General features: G+C 40.9%; 1 long non-coding RNA gene across 6 annotated transcripts in view; it reads right to left on the bottom strand.

Moving 5' to 3' along the window:
* LOC121069108 overlaps positions 1-12,557 on the bottom strand; it is a 97,669-nt gene that overhangs the window by 16,572 nt on the left and 68,540 nt on the right. For 2 of the 6 annotated variants that reach the window (XR_005819267.1, XR_005819266.1), the window contains exon 11: positions 8,536-11,298. The exons of the other annotated variants lie outside the window; for them this stretch is intronic. This is a non-coding gene — a long non-coding RNA (uncharacterized LOC121069108). Of the gene's footprint in view, positions 1-8,535; positions 11,299-12,557 lie in introns of those variants that run through there. 6 annotated transcript variants of the gene reach the window in all.

Raw genomic sequence — 12,557 nt, forward strand, 5'->3', positions numbered from 1 at the left:
GGGTTGTGAAGTATTGGAACAAGATGTCCAGGGAAGTAGTTCAGTCACCATCCCTGGAGGTCTTCAAAAAACACGTAGATGTGGTACTTAGCGACATGTTTTAATGGTGGACTTGACAGTGCTAAGTTAAAGATTGGGCTAGAGGACCCTAGAGGTCTTTTCCAACCTAAATGACTCTGTGATTCTATTGGATTGTGCTGTAAATGTACAGTCAGTATCAGGTGGGAGCACAATGCCAGGACAGTTAAAAGGAGGAGGTGCTAATTTGGGATTTGAGCTCTAGGGATCTGGTCTGAGATCACATACAGCACTGCCATATTTCTAGCCCACATTTCAAAGGCACAAACATACCATCATGCTATATAATAGAAAACAAAAGCTTTCCAGATACATGCAGCTGTCCTTGCACAGGTCATCATCTGTCTCACACAGATGTGTTAGGTCTGGTATTTCAGGAGATGACTTTATTGTGGTACAGGCAATCTGTGCATTTGCTTGAGAAGTGGCTGCATGAGTGGCTGGGCAGAAGCAAGCCCTGCCAGGCACCTGGAAACCTTGGAGGAGCCTAAAAACATCCCCCAGTTCCCCAAGACTGTCTCTGACTGAGAAATGAAGGCATGCCCACAGATGTTTGCCCAGAGATCAGTAGGTCAGGAGCTGCTACCATTGCCACCACCACCTCTACCATACTCACCGATGGCACCCAGACAAACAAAGTTTGTGAGTATCTTTTAGCGTCTTGCTTTCTGAAATAACGTGATGTAAGCATATGATCCTCCATGTTCCTGTTGCCTATGTCTATTTCACTATCTGTGTTGCCTGGAACAATCTATCTGTTACTCTTTGTCAAGAACTATCTGTAACTCTTTGTCAAGAAATATCAAGGAAACCCCAAGAGGTTGTTGTGGTTATGTTTACTATCATTGTCAGAACTGTTTGAGGGACAATGTGATGCTGTCAGCTGCCTTTTGAGCAAGTTTCCATAAATGGATGACTGGCTTTCTTTTTTCTCATCTGCACTCTAGTCGTGGCTAGCATATTTGCAGGTCTTTGTTTTAAAAAGGTTGCTGACATTTTCTGTGAAAAATGGAGCTACTGCACTCCATTTTATTTTCCTGGAAAGCTTGGAAGAAGGGAAGATTTTTTCTGAAAATAATCTGTTTATTTGTTTTTAGTTATGTAAACCTTGTTTGTATGAAGCATAGCTCCACACATTGTGTGTTTTTGCCTTTTTTTTTTTTTTTTTTTACAATAATATTCTAAGCAGCAGGGAAAATTGCTCTGCAGCTCTCTAAGAGCGGTGAAATATCACATTACTTTTGCTCATTGTTCCTTTTAATTTCTAGAGGTTTTGCTAAAAACATTAAAGATCAAAATTATTTTCCATAATTGATTGACAGCATATTTTTATCTGGAGGAGGCTATCAGGATCTATAAGTTATATGCACTTTGGCATTTGTTCAAGTTTCTTTAAATACCACTAGCACTTTTTGAATTTTCTTATCTGTAGGCATCAAGATAAATTAAATGCAACCCTTCCCACTACCTCATACAGAAATTCAAATGCTGATTTCAAGCAGTAAACATCTGATCTTTTTTAGATGTTGAAAATCACAGCCCCTCTTAAAACTGTTCCATCTGAGTTATTTTGAACTTCTTCTCTGGCACTTCATCTCACACTGGTTCACATAAGTCTCGCGCTTCTCAATGTATTGGAAACAATAAATTCAATGTGACTTTGTGAGAAAATTTGATAGAATGATTATAGCATGCCAGCTCAAAACTCAGGAATGAAACAATCAGTTTTCATCACACTAGCACTTGCTTAAGGAAGACATTCACACATAGGAAAACTTTAGCTACCATAATATAACATAGTGAATATTACTAAAAAAGCACAAGGGAGAATATTTAAAGTTTCTAACACAGCAATGTTTACATTAGAGGTGGGCTTGAGCTACAAACAACAGATTCAGATTTTGCTTTCATCTATAAACTTGCAAAAATTTAAAAACATGAACTTAAATCACAATTCCAAACAGCATATGTGGTGGAAAAATAAATCCCATTGAGAAAATATAGTTATTCTATAGTCTTTGTTGGGTGCAATTCTGGACTAACCAACATTTTAGTGAAATTGTAGGAATTATAATTTAACTTATCAATTTCAAATAATGTTTTATTGCATAGTTCCACTTATATGAAAACTATAAGCTCTGAATTTCTCCTTAGTTTTCTATGCATGCTGAATGTTTTGAAGATTCTAAAATTAAATGAAATGTAGGCTGCTAGCACTTGGCAGACCCTTAAGCTGGGAAAAACGTGGAAAGAACAGACTGGTTAACTCAAGCAGAAATTGCCCTAACGGGAAGACATCTGATTCTTCAAGGTTTTAAAAGCAGCTCTCTCAGTGGATAGCTCCAAGACAGACTCATTGCAAGTGCCACAGGACAATTCAGAGGAACAGAGTGATCTGAAAACCACTAAATGGGAGGGAAAGGTAAAAACATTGTGCAGGAAGGGACTCATGCATTACACAGGTTGAACCAATGCCAAGACTTCCTTCAAAGGAAGGCAGAAATAGAAATATACGGCTCATGTTCAAATGAAGAAAAACACGTTTTAGGTGGATGAAGATTAGTAGAAGTGAGACTGCCTTAAAACCAGTGAGAGTTGAGGAAAATAGGGAAATCTTACTGATTTTTTTTTAATCTGCAGAAAGGTGATTTGCTACATTGACAGCAACGGAGGAGAACTACAGCTCCTTCTCTGAGTTAGGCTATCCAGAGCACCAGTAAAACCTTGGCCTCTGTCATGCAGAGGGAGAAGTTTGTAGCATTCAGGGAGAAGAAATCTGCAGGGAAACGGCGTCCTCCATCCCCCGTATGTGTGGGGTGAAATAGAGATGCTGGTCGTTCACATCCAGCTCTGCTCTGCAGCAGTAAAAGGCAGCAGGGCATATGCTCTTTGGGTTTTTGATTCACATTCAATTCATCATTTGAGTCTCATTCAATGCTATCTCAGAAAACCACTACACAGAGGAGCGTTGTCACACTGCTTCTACGTTTGCACGTATTCTACAGAAGAGCTGTGACTCTGTGCCCCGCTGTGCCTTTTTGCCTCTTTTGAAAACCAATTGCAGAGGACACTATTCTCAGGTGAATAGCGTACTTTTGGAAACTTCAGTTTTAACTAGTGAAAAATGTTTTAGTACTTTTGTGGTCATCTTCAAGTGGATGAGTGGAATGGTGTGGCATTCCACTGCTTCTGCTGTGACAGGGCATGAAGACAGTGCTTTCAATTTTGACTATATTCTATACAGCTTACTTAATGGGTAGCCTTAAATGTGTTGTGGCCACATAAAATACCACTATCAGCTTTTCCTTCAATCCAGATTAATAATAGTCTAACACATGGAAGCATGCCAAGTTCATTTGCAGGAGACATTTTCAAACGTTGCTGAAAAAAATACATTAAAAAAAAATAATCCCATGATGGAAGATACACATACAAATTCTGTGGGAACAGTACTCTGAAAATGTGCACATGTATCTTTTCAGCTCATAAAGGAGATAAAAGAGCCAGCAATCTCTTGTGTTTACTCTGCCAATATTTAATATAGGTGATAGCTTCCATTCTTCTTCCCTTATTAAATGCTATCCTTAATCTCAATCTGAATTATTGGTGTACACTCTAAAACAGGATGAATTCAGGACTCCTGATAGTGATGGACGACTGTAGTGCTTCAGGTCTGGGTGCCTAGCATGACACTGCTGTAGAAAGATCCATTTTCCCATTTGTCAAGCACTTAAGCTTTGTAAATATTTTGCAAGTATATGTGATTTATTCTCCTAAAATATGTGCCAAATAACCACTGTTTTTGTTGTTGTTGTTTGTTTTTTTCTCTTTTAAAAGATAATGTTAAATAGGGTTAAAAAAATACCTTTCCAACTCCTCCCATGTTTTTTTGTCTTTTTTTTTTTTTCCCCTTTTATATTATTCTTAGGTGTGTGATATTTCCATCTCAATATCACAGTGACATAAGGATCTGCTTTGGCTGCTTGCTTTGTGCTGTTTTATTTAATGTGTTTAGAATGACCTTCTACCTCCATTAAATTATATATGATCTAGTTTCTTGGCAGGGCCATTTATGATCATTTGTCTTAGATTTTATGTATTGCTTTTCATTGTCCACCTCAGAAATTGTCTTACTTGCACTGAATAAAAACTGACAAGAAGTGATGGAGTATGTTGCTAGAAACCCTTTGGAGAGTCTAGAAATGTTAGTTTATGAGCCTTGAGCTCCTTCAGAATCAATAACTGCATTACAGCAGGGTCAGTCCTGCCCCAGGGGACCCAGGACAGCCCTCGTCCTGCCCCCTGCCCATGCCTGATCCCCATGAGACCCAGCTCGGCAGCCCTCAGCAGGGCGACTCCTCACTGCCCAGCCAAGCTGGCTTGATGGCAGCTTTGTGGTGCTGCAGCAGTTTCTAAAGAGCAGCTTGTGCAGGACTTTTGCTCTGCCAGTTACTGTAGAATTCCCTACAGGGAGCGCATGGGACATCTAGTTTATTTTCTTAACTTGTCTTTGGCTATTATGCTCTCATTAAAAGAAAGAAAACACCACTCCCATCCCCTCCCAAGCTTTACTAACCTGACTTTCCAAGGATGACAATGCTTCCAGAACTGGAAAGAGAGAGGAGGCCATGAAAACCAATGGAAGATGTCTCAGAAGTGAGAAGCTAGCATTTTAAAAGGCGCGATGAAGAAGAACGGGAGAGTGAGGTCTTCAGCAAATGCACCAGCTACTGAAAACTGGGGTAGCCTTGTGCCAAATCTCTGTAATCGCCCTCTGTCCACACCGGGGGAACATTTCCTGAGTGTATGAGGTGAGTGAGCGGCATGGAATAGGTAGCTGATAGTGACTCTTGCTATCCCCTTCTCTAAATGACAGAGACTCTTCATTACACAACTTATGTGTATTGCAAGTGTATTGCAAGGGCATAGCACAGCTAATGTTCGGACTCAAATGTTTGTAGGTCTATTTTGATGCTAGCTTACAAAAATCCAGCATATCAACAGGAGGTTTGCGTGTCCTGTAGCGGTATGACTGGGGAGCCCAGAGCCTTAACAGACACACGACACCTCTTTAAAACCTACAGGATAAGGAACAGCAGGCTCAGTGGGGTCCATTTCACATGTGTTAACAGCCTGAACGTGCCTCCCAATGACATAGGCTCTTTCTGGATGCCTGCAGAGTCATCTCTGTGCACACAGAGTAGTGTGCAACAAACACAGTGCAGTTTCTTAACTTGGGTGCATTTGGGAACCTCAACACCATTGTATTTTTTCTTGTCTTTTCTAGTATTACCCATCACATTCATTTATTGGATATATAGGGTTTTCAAAAATCTGTCTTTGCATTTTTGTAGTATCTTGAAAAACCTCACTGACTTTTGCTGCTTCACACTTATTTCACTGTGCATTTCTATGACTGACAGATCTTTGCATTATGTTCAATAGGGACCATTTGTAAAGCACACGTGAAAATGGGTAAGTGGTGCTTTTCGCTTTCAGTGTGTCGGCTTTAGCTTTTATTCTCAGCAGGCTGAGTGAGACCAAATACAATGCTTCTGCATAAACAGATGAAGTATGCACTGAGGCCATATTAAGTAAGCCTTGTTACTGCCACTCATTGCTCTTCAATGGGGCCATGCAAGACAAACACAAGTTTCAGTCAAAGGGCAAAAGTATTAAATAAATAAGTTCAGATTCGCTTTTTCTGCTTCAGGAGAGAGTTTGTAATAAATTGTATCAATAAGGGTTTTCATGGTTTTGGGAACACTTGGCTTCAGGGTGCGTGAGAGCTCTTTGATTTCTGTGTTAATTTAGTTGTCTTCAGAGATTAGAAAGACTGAAGGAACAACTGTTTTAAGATTACTGTGACTATCCAATTTCTGGCAGAGGCCACTAAGGTTTTGTTTGTTTGTTTGTTTTAAATCTTAATAATTTCATTTATGACAAATGATGCAGCAGAAAACATTTTTCTCCTACAGGTTTATCAGTTTATTAAGCAATTGAGTCTGATATTTCACTTTGTTCATCTTTGCCCCTACTGCAAATAGGAGACAAAATAAGGAATTTGTTCCTTTAGGGTACTTGGCGAATGTCCTAACACATTAGCACAACCATGTTAGATAAATCCAAAAGTAAGTCTGAGGCTCATCTAATTTTTCAAGGATCAATGAAAAATGTGTGAGTGTCATTTCTCATAGACAGTTATATTTGTTTGCTGCTGTCCTACCCTAGGCGTCCTTTTATTATTTTTAACTCATGTGAAAGCAAAAATGAGTATGTCCAGAAAATAAACACAATACAGTGAAGAGAAACTCAAAAGGTTGTGAACTGAGACAAAATCTGGAACACTGGCTGTTCAATTATATAGAATTAATGTAAACATGAATAACAGTTTACCTAAGTATTTTTTATGCCACATTAGCTTTTCTGTAGGACAAAAAAGTATTCTCTGGTGTTTGAAATGCAAATATTTCTAATGTACATCTATGTATATTCCCTGCTAACCATAATTAATGACAGGTTCGGTGTTGTTATTGTTGTTTTGTTTTGTTTTTCTCTCTTTGCCAGGAATGACTGTGCAGTCTTCATTTATATTATTTGGCCGTGTGGCCAAAGCCCAACTCGTGTGGCCAAAGCCCAACTAGAGTTGAAGCTGGCCAAGTCTGTGGGAGACAATAAAAACGGTTTTTATAGATATGTGAACAGAAAAAGGAGAACCAAAGAAAGCATAGGTCCGCTACTTGATGGGGAAGGTCTCCTCACAGGCAATTACATAGGCAAAGCAGAGACGTTTAATGCCTTCTTCGCCTCTGTCTTCAACACTGCTGATGGGCTTTGGGACCCAGGGTGCCCTGAGCTGGAGGACTGTGACGGTGAGAATGATAAACTCCCAACCGACCCTGAACGTGTGTGGGATTTGCTGCTCCACCTGGATCCATACAAGTCCATGGGTCCGGATGGGATTCATTCCAGGGTGCTTAAAGAGCTGGCTGATGTCATCGCGGGACCTCTCTCAATTATTTTTCAATGATCTTGGGAATCTGGAGAGGTCCCAATAGACTGGAAGCTGGCAAATGTTGTGCCAATTTTCAAGAAGCATAAGAAAGAAGACCCTAGCAATTACAGGCCTGTCAGTCTCACGTCAGTGCCTGGTAAAATTATGGAGAAGATGATTCTTGAAGTTATTGAGGCACACCTGGGGGACAATGCACTCATTTGTCCCAGCCAACATGGGTTCATGAGGGGTAGGTCCTGCCTAACAAATTTGATTTCCTTTTATGATAAGATCACCCATCTACTTGATCAAGGGAAACCAGCTGATGTGATCTTTTTGGACTTCAGCAAAGCTTTTGACATGGTTTCCAATAGGATCCTACTGGACAAAATGTCCAGCGTACAACTAAACAAAACATCATACGATGGGTGAGCAATTGGCTGACGGGCAGGCCTCAAAGGGTTATGGTAAATGGGGCCACATCAGGCTGGTGGATGGTCACTAGTGGGGTCCCTCAAGGCTCCATTTTAGGGCCAGTCCTCTTCAATGTCTTTATAAACAATTTGTATGTAGGACTAGAAGGTGTTTTGAGCAAATTTGCTGACACCAAACTTGGAGGAGTTGTAGACTCGGCTGAAGGTGGAAAGGCCTTGCAGAGAGATCTGGACAGATTGGAGAGCTGGGCGATCACCAACCACATGAACTTTAACAAAAGCAAGTGCTGGGTCCTGCACCTGGGACGGGGCAACCCTGGCTATACGTACAGACTGAGCGATGAGACGCTGGAGAGCAGCCCCGCAGAGAGGGATCTGGGGGTTGTGGTTGACAGCAAGTTGGATATGAGCCAGCAGTGTGCCCTGGCAGCCAGGAGGGCCAACCATATCCTGGGGTGCATCAAGCACAGCATTGCTAGTCGGTCGAGGGAAGTGATTGTCCCACTCTACTCTGCACTGGTGCGGCCTCACCTCGAGTACTATGTGCAGTTCTGGGCACCCACAGTACAAAAAGGATGTAAAACTGTTGGAGAGTGTCCAGAGGAGGGTAACGAAGATGGTGAAGGGCCTAGAGGGGAAGACATATGAGGAGCGGCTGAGGTCACTTGGCCTGTTCAGCCTGGAGATGAGGAGGCTAAGGGGGGACCTCATCGCAGTCTACAGCTTCCTCACGAGGGGGAGTGGAGGGGCAGGCGCTGACCTATTCTCCGTAATCACCAGTGACAGGACCCGTGGGAACAGTGTTAAGCTGAGGCAGGAGAGGTTTAGGCTGGACATCAGGAAGAGGTTCTTCACCGAGAGGGTGGTCGCACACTGGAACAGGCTCCCCAGTGAAGTAGTCACTGCACCAAGCCTGTCTGAATTTATGAAGCGATTGGACTGTGCACTTAGTCACATGGTCTAAAATTTTGGGTAGACCTGTGCGGCGCCAGGAGTTGGACTTGATGATCCTTATGGGTCCCTTCCAACTCGGGATATTCTATGATTCTATGATTATTTCTGAAAGAGCTTGACCCAGATAACGAGAACTGACTCTTCCTCTCCTTATTCAAAGCCAAATTGTCCTCACTTCACCACGGAAATTTCTGATTCAGCACAGAAATATGGGTAAGCATAAGAGGTGTCTGACATCCAGGAAATCTAGTCATATGCTTTATATTTATGCAGGGAAAGAGAAAGGGTATTTTTATATATCAACTATAAGAGACCCTCAGGTGGATTTGTTGTTGTTGTCATCCCAGTTGACATAACTGATCTGAGTAGGTTTAATGTAAATATCTCTGAATATCCCACTGTATGTACACATTAAAATATTTTCCCTTTAGAGCAATCTGGCCTTTTACCAACCTCCCAACAGCCATGAAAATAAACTGCAGTGCAAATTATGCTAAAAGAATCAAAGGGTGAGAGTAAAATTCCTATCTGCAGAACTCTTAATTTGTGCTTGCAGCCATCTGGCATTGTCCCTTGGGACAGTGACCTTCCTCTCTTCTCACTCTCTCCGTATTTAATTCATTTACCTCTTCGGTTGCCACACTGGCATATGAATGCTATCTTTCATCTTTCTTCCTTTCTTCCTTCCTTCCTCCCTTCCTTTTTCTTTCCTTCCTTCCTCCCTCCCTTCTTTTTCTTTTTTTCTCTCTCTCCTTCTGTAAGTGTATGGCTCCTTTTAGGAGACTGCAGCTCTACTAATGGAAACACAACATGGTCTTGTTTACTAAACACTCAGTGTGGACATGAACTTTGAGCTCCAAGGAACAGTAAGGGATAGGAGTGGAGAAAGAAACAGAGTTGCCCTCAGAAGCGTCTTCAAGCACCTTTATTCAGTATGTTCCCATGGTCACCTGTGCCCAAATCCCAGGTCTTCACACACTGCAGAAATAGTTTCCCTTCAGCTCAAATGGCCATAACATCTACAACGCATATTCTGTCTATGGTTGAAATCATAATTTTTGTAATCTGAATAGTGTCTCCCCAGTGAGCCTTATCTGAGAAAATGAAAAGTTATGTCTCCTTTTCCCCTTGGGTGAGGCAAACAAAACCAGAGCTTTACCAGCAGAGGCTGGAGCACAGGCAGCACAGTGCCCACCTGGAGGGCACGGATGTTAGACTAGAGCATACGTCTTTCCACCTCGCTGAGCAATACATCAAAGCTAACTGACGTACTGAAGTTACTCACGAAAAACTAAACTACCTTGTCCATTTCTAAATATACTTTGAATGGAAAAAGTCTATCTGACAACTGCATTCTAAACGTCACAGTAACAGAAGGAAAGTTGGCTCCCACTTTTTCTGCTTTTATTATTTGGCTCAACTGCTACATTTGTTCCAGTCCCTACCTTACTGTGGGGAACATGCATTTGGTCAATTATAAGCCATGGAGTCATCAGTCCCTGTATCAAGAAAATATTAGAAAAATGCTATTGTCAGTCCCAAGCATGAAGATTTAAATTGTGAAACCGATGTGACTAAATGCAGTCTCACATGCAACAGGGCTATAAATGTCCTTCAGGAGGTAGCTCATCAGTGGTTCACAAGCTACAAATAGCCCCGGTGCCCTCCACAAATATTTACCAACATCAGCAAATTAATCACCATTTGTCATTTTACACTTCAAGAAGACAAATGTCCTCTCTGGCAGCTCTAAAAATCCAGGACACACCTGCCCAAGTACTGGAGCTCCATAATTGTCCAGACTTTTTCTGCAGCTTTCACCTGACACTAAGCAAGGTGTGTCTTTGTCCTGTGTCACTAAGGGGAAGGGAGCAAGCAATCTCCCCACTCAACCATCCACACATAGGCACACCAGTGCGATTATTCAGTCCCTCGTGATCCTGCCCTTTCACATTTGAAGTAGCTTATTGATATTACTTTTGATGTTTCTTTGGCATAAGCATGTTTTTTTGTCCCCATTGTTCTTTCAGACCAACCACATATACATGCCTGGGATGATGCAAGCGCTGAATTGGTCAATAAACTAATAGTAAACAAAATAATATAACAAACATACGCTGTAAGTCAGGTGTCCGGGCAGTGAAAATCAGTATGGCTCCATTAAAGTTAAAGGGATTTCTGACTTCTGATAACTTGTTTATGCCAATTGGAAGTTAAATCTTTGCCCAAATAATGTAATAAATAAAAGTAAAAATCCTTCTTATACACTAAAACTGTAGACACCCTCCATATGCAGGTCATGATCTTGGACTGACAAGACTATACTAGGTGAAAGCGTGACCCTACTGAAGTCAGTAGGGTAGCTTGCTTTCTCTGGAATCATTATCTGAAATTCAGTTTTCTTCATTCTTAACTATGCAGACCTAGTATAACATGAAGATGTTACAGATGGCTTTAATGGAATCATGTGCTACATGACTGAATATTTTATATCATGAGTCAATCTCAAAGTAAGCACCCAGGAAACATTTTCCTTAAAATTTAGGGGTATTGCATGAAAACTAACCTAATGGATTCAACAGAAAAGCTCTAGCTGACTTGACTGGAGATCAGTTTTGCCCTATTTAATTTAATTCAATACTGCAGCTGTAATAGGAAAAGGTTAAAGTCTTTAGATGAACTTCATCCTGATTTTCACTCATTAAAAGCTGAAGTCTGCAAGCAAAACTCAGGACTTGCCACAAAGGTAGGAAACAAACCAGAAAATGTTTTGAGATGCTGCAAAGCCAACAGTGGTCCAAAGATGATGTTCCAAGGGCAGTAATGTTGGCTTGTATCCTTGGAAAAAAGGTATAAAGAAATTAACTTTGTGTCTTTGCATTCTCATTTACTCTACTGTTTGTTGATCCTTTGTGTCCTTCTGAACTTGGGTAGAGAATGATTAAAGGGACTTTAAAAAGAGTGCTGTAACTGTTATGATGCAATTAATTTACTTGTGTTACACATCCAGGCATTTTCAGTGTGAGAAAATATATGTCCAAAGGAATAAACTGTTTTGATCTGAAGAAGATACACATATAGTTAATCAAAATGTTTGTGCATACTTTGGCCAGTCTGCTTTCTGAGTGCTTGCTAAATCTAGACTAATTTAACAGCAATATACTCAGATCTGCTCAGGCATATTTATGTAAATATATAAAGTATATACACACGCATAAAATAATCTATAACAAAACCCACTGATTTGGATTTTCATATGGTTAGAAGACCAAATGGAGAGTGTATGAGAACGCAAATGTTTCTGTTAATGCTCTTATGCATCAATGCAGCATTTCAATGCATTTTAATTTATGGAAGACATTTATATGGAACTATCATTAATTCCTGTGAGTCATGGACTTGGTTGTTTTGCCTTTACCCAAGTAAACCCATTCCTAATATACACTACAGTTTTGTTTTGCCATAAACATACATGCCCACTAAGTGCTGCATAGGAAGATGTATCCCTGCTATGATTCTCAAGGCATAAACCCCAGGACAAATGAAACTGCATTAATTATAGGAGAGGAGTGTACATTAATTATTCCTCAGTAGGACTGCAGGCAGGGGGATATGTATGCAGCTGGCTGGTTCACCGTGCCCAGTGCAAGTAGTGTCCATTGGGGCACTGGCTGCAGGGCTGCACTGCAGCTGGTGGAAGGCTCCCCTTTGGACCCACAAAAGGAGGGTTGCCCCCTCAAACTGCAGCAAAGTACCAGGGGCTCAAACACATTCACATGCATGTTAACAGGATAAGTAATTTCCTTCCTAAGGAGACTCACGTATCCTTGTGAGTCAAAGCAAACAGACAATTTCTGTGTGCACAAAACAATTAAGTGGATAAGACACTGGTCACTACCACTGGAGTCCAGTTTTACATTTAATCAAAGTGCTAATTGAAATTGCTTTCGTAGTGGTCATGTAATCCTCATTAGGAGATATGCTGTATTACAAACCTGCCACATACAATCTGGCAAGTGACAAGATCTGTAAAATCAAGGCCCAACACACAGCTAATATACAAAAAGAATTACTTCTGACCACAAGAGTTTGGAGGT

This window comes from Cygnus olor, chromosome 4, assembly GCF_009769625.2.
Source record: "Cygnus olor isolate bCygOlo1 chromosome 4, bCygOlo1.pri.v2, whole genome shotgun sequence".
NCBI classification, from domain to species: domain Eukaryota; kingdom Metazoa; phylum Chordata; class Aves; order Anseriformes; family Anatidae; genus Cygnus; species Cygnus olor.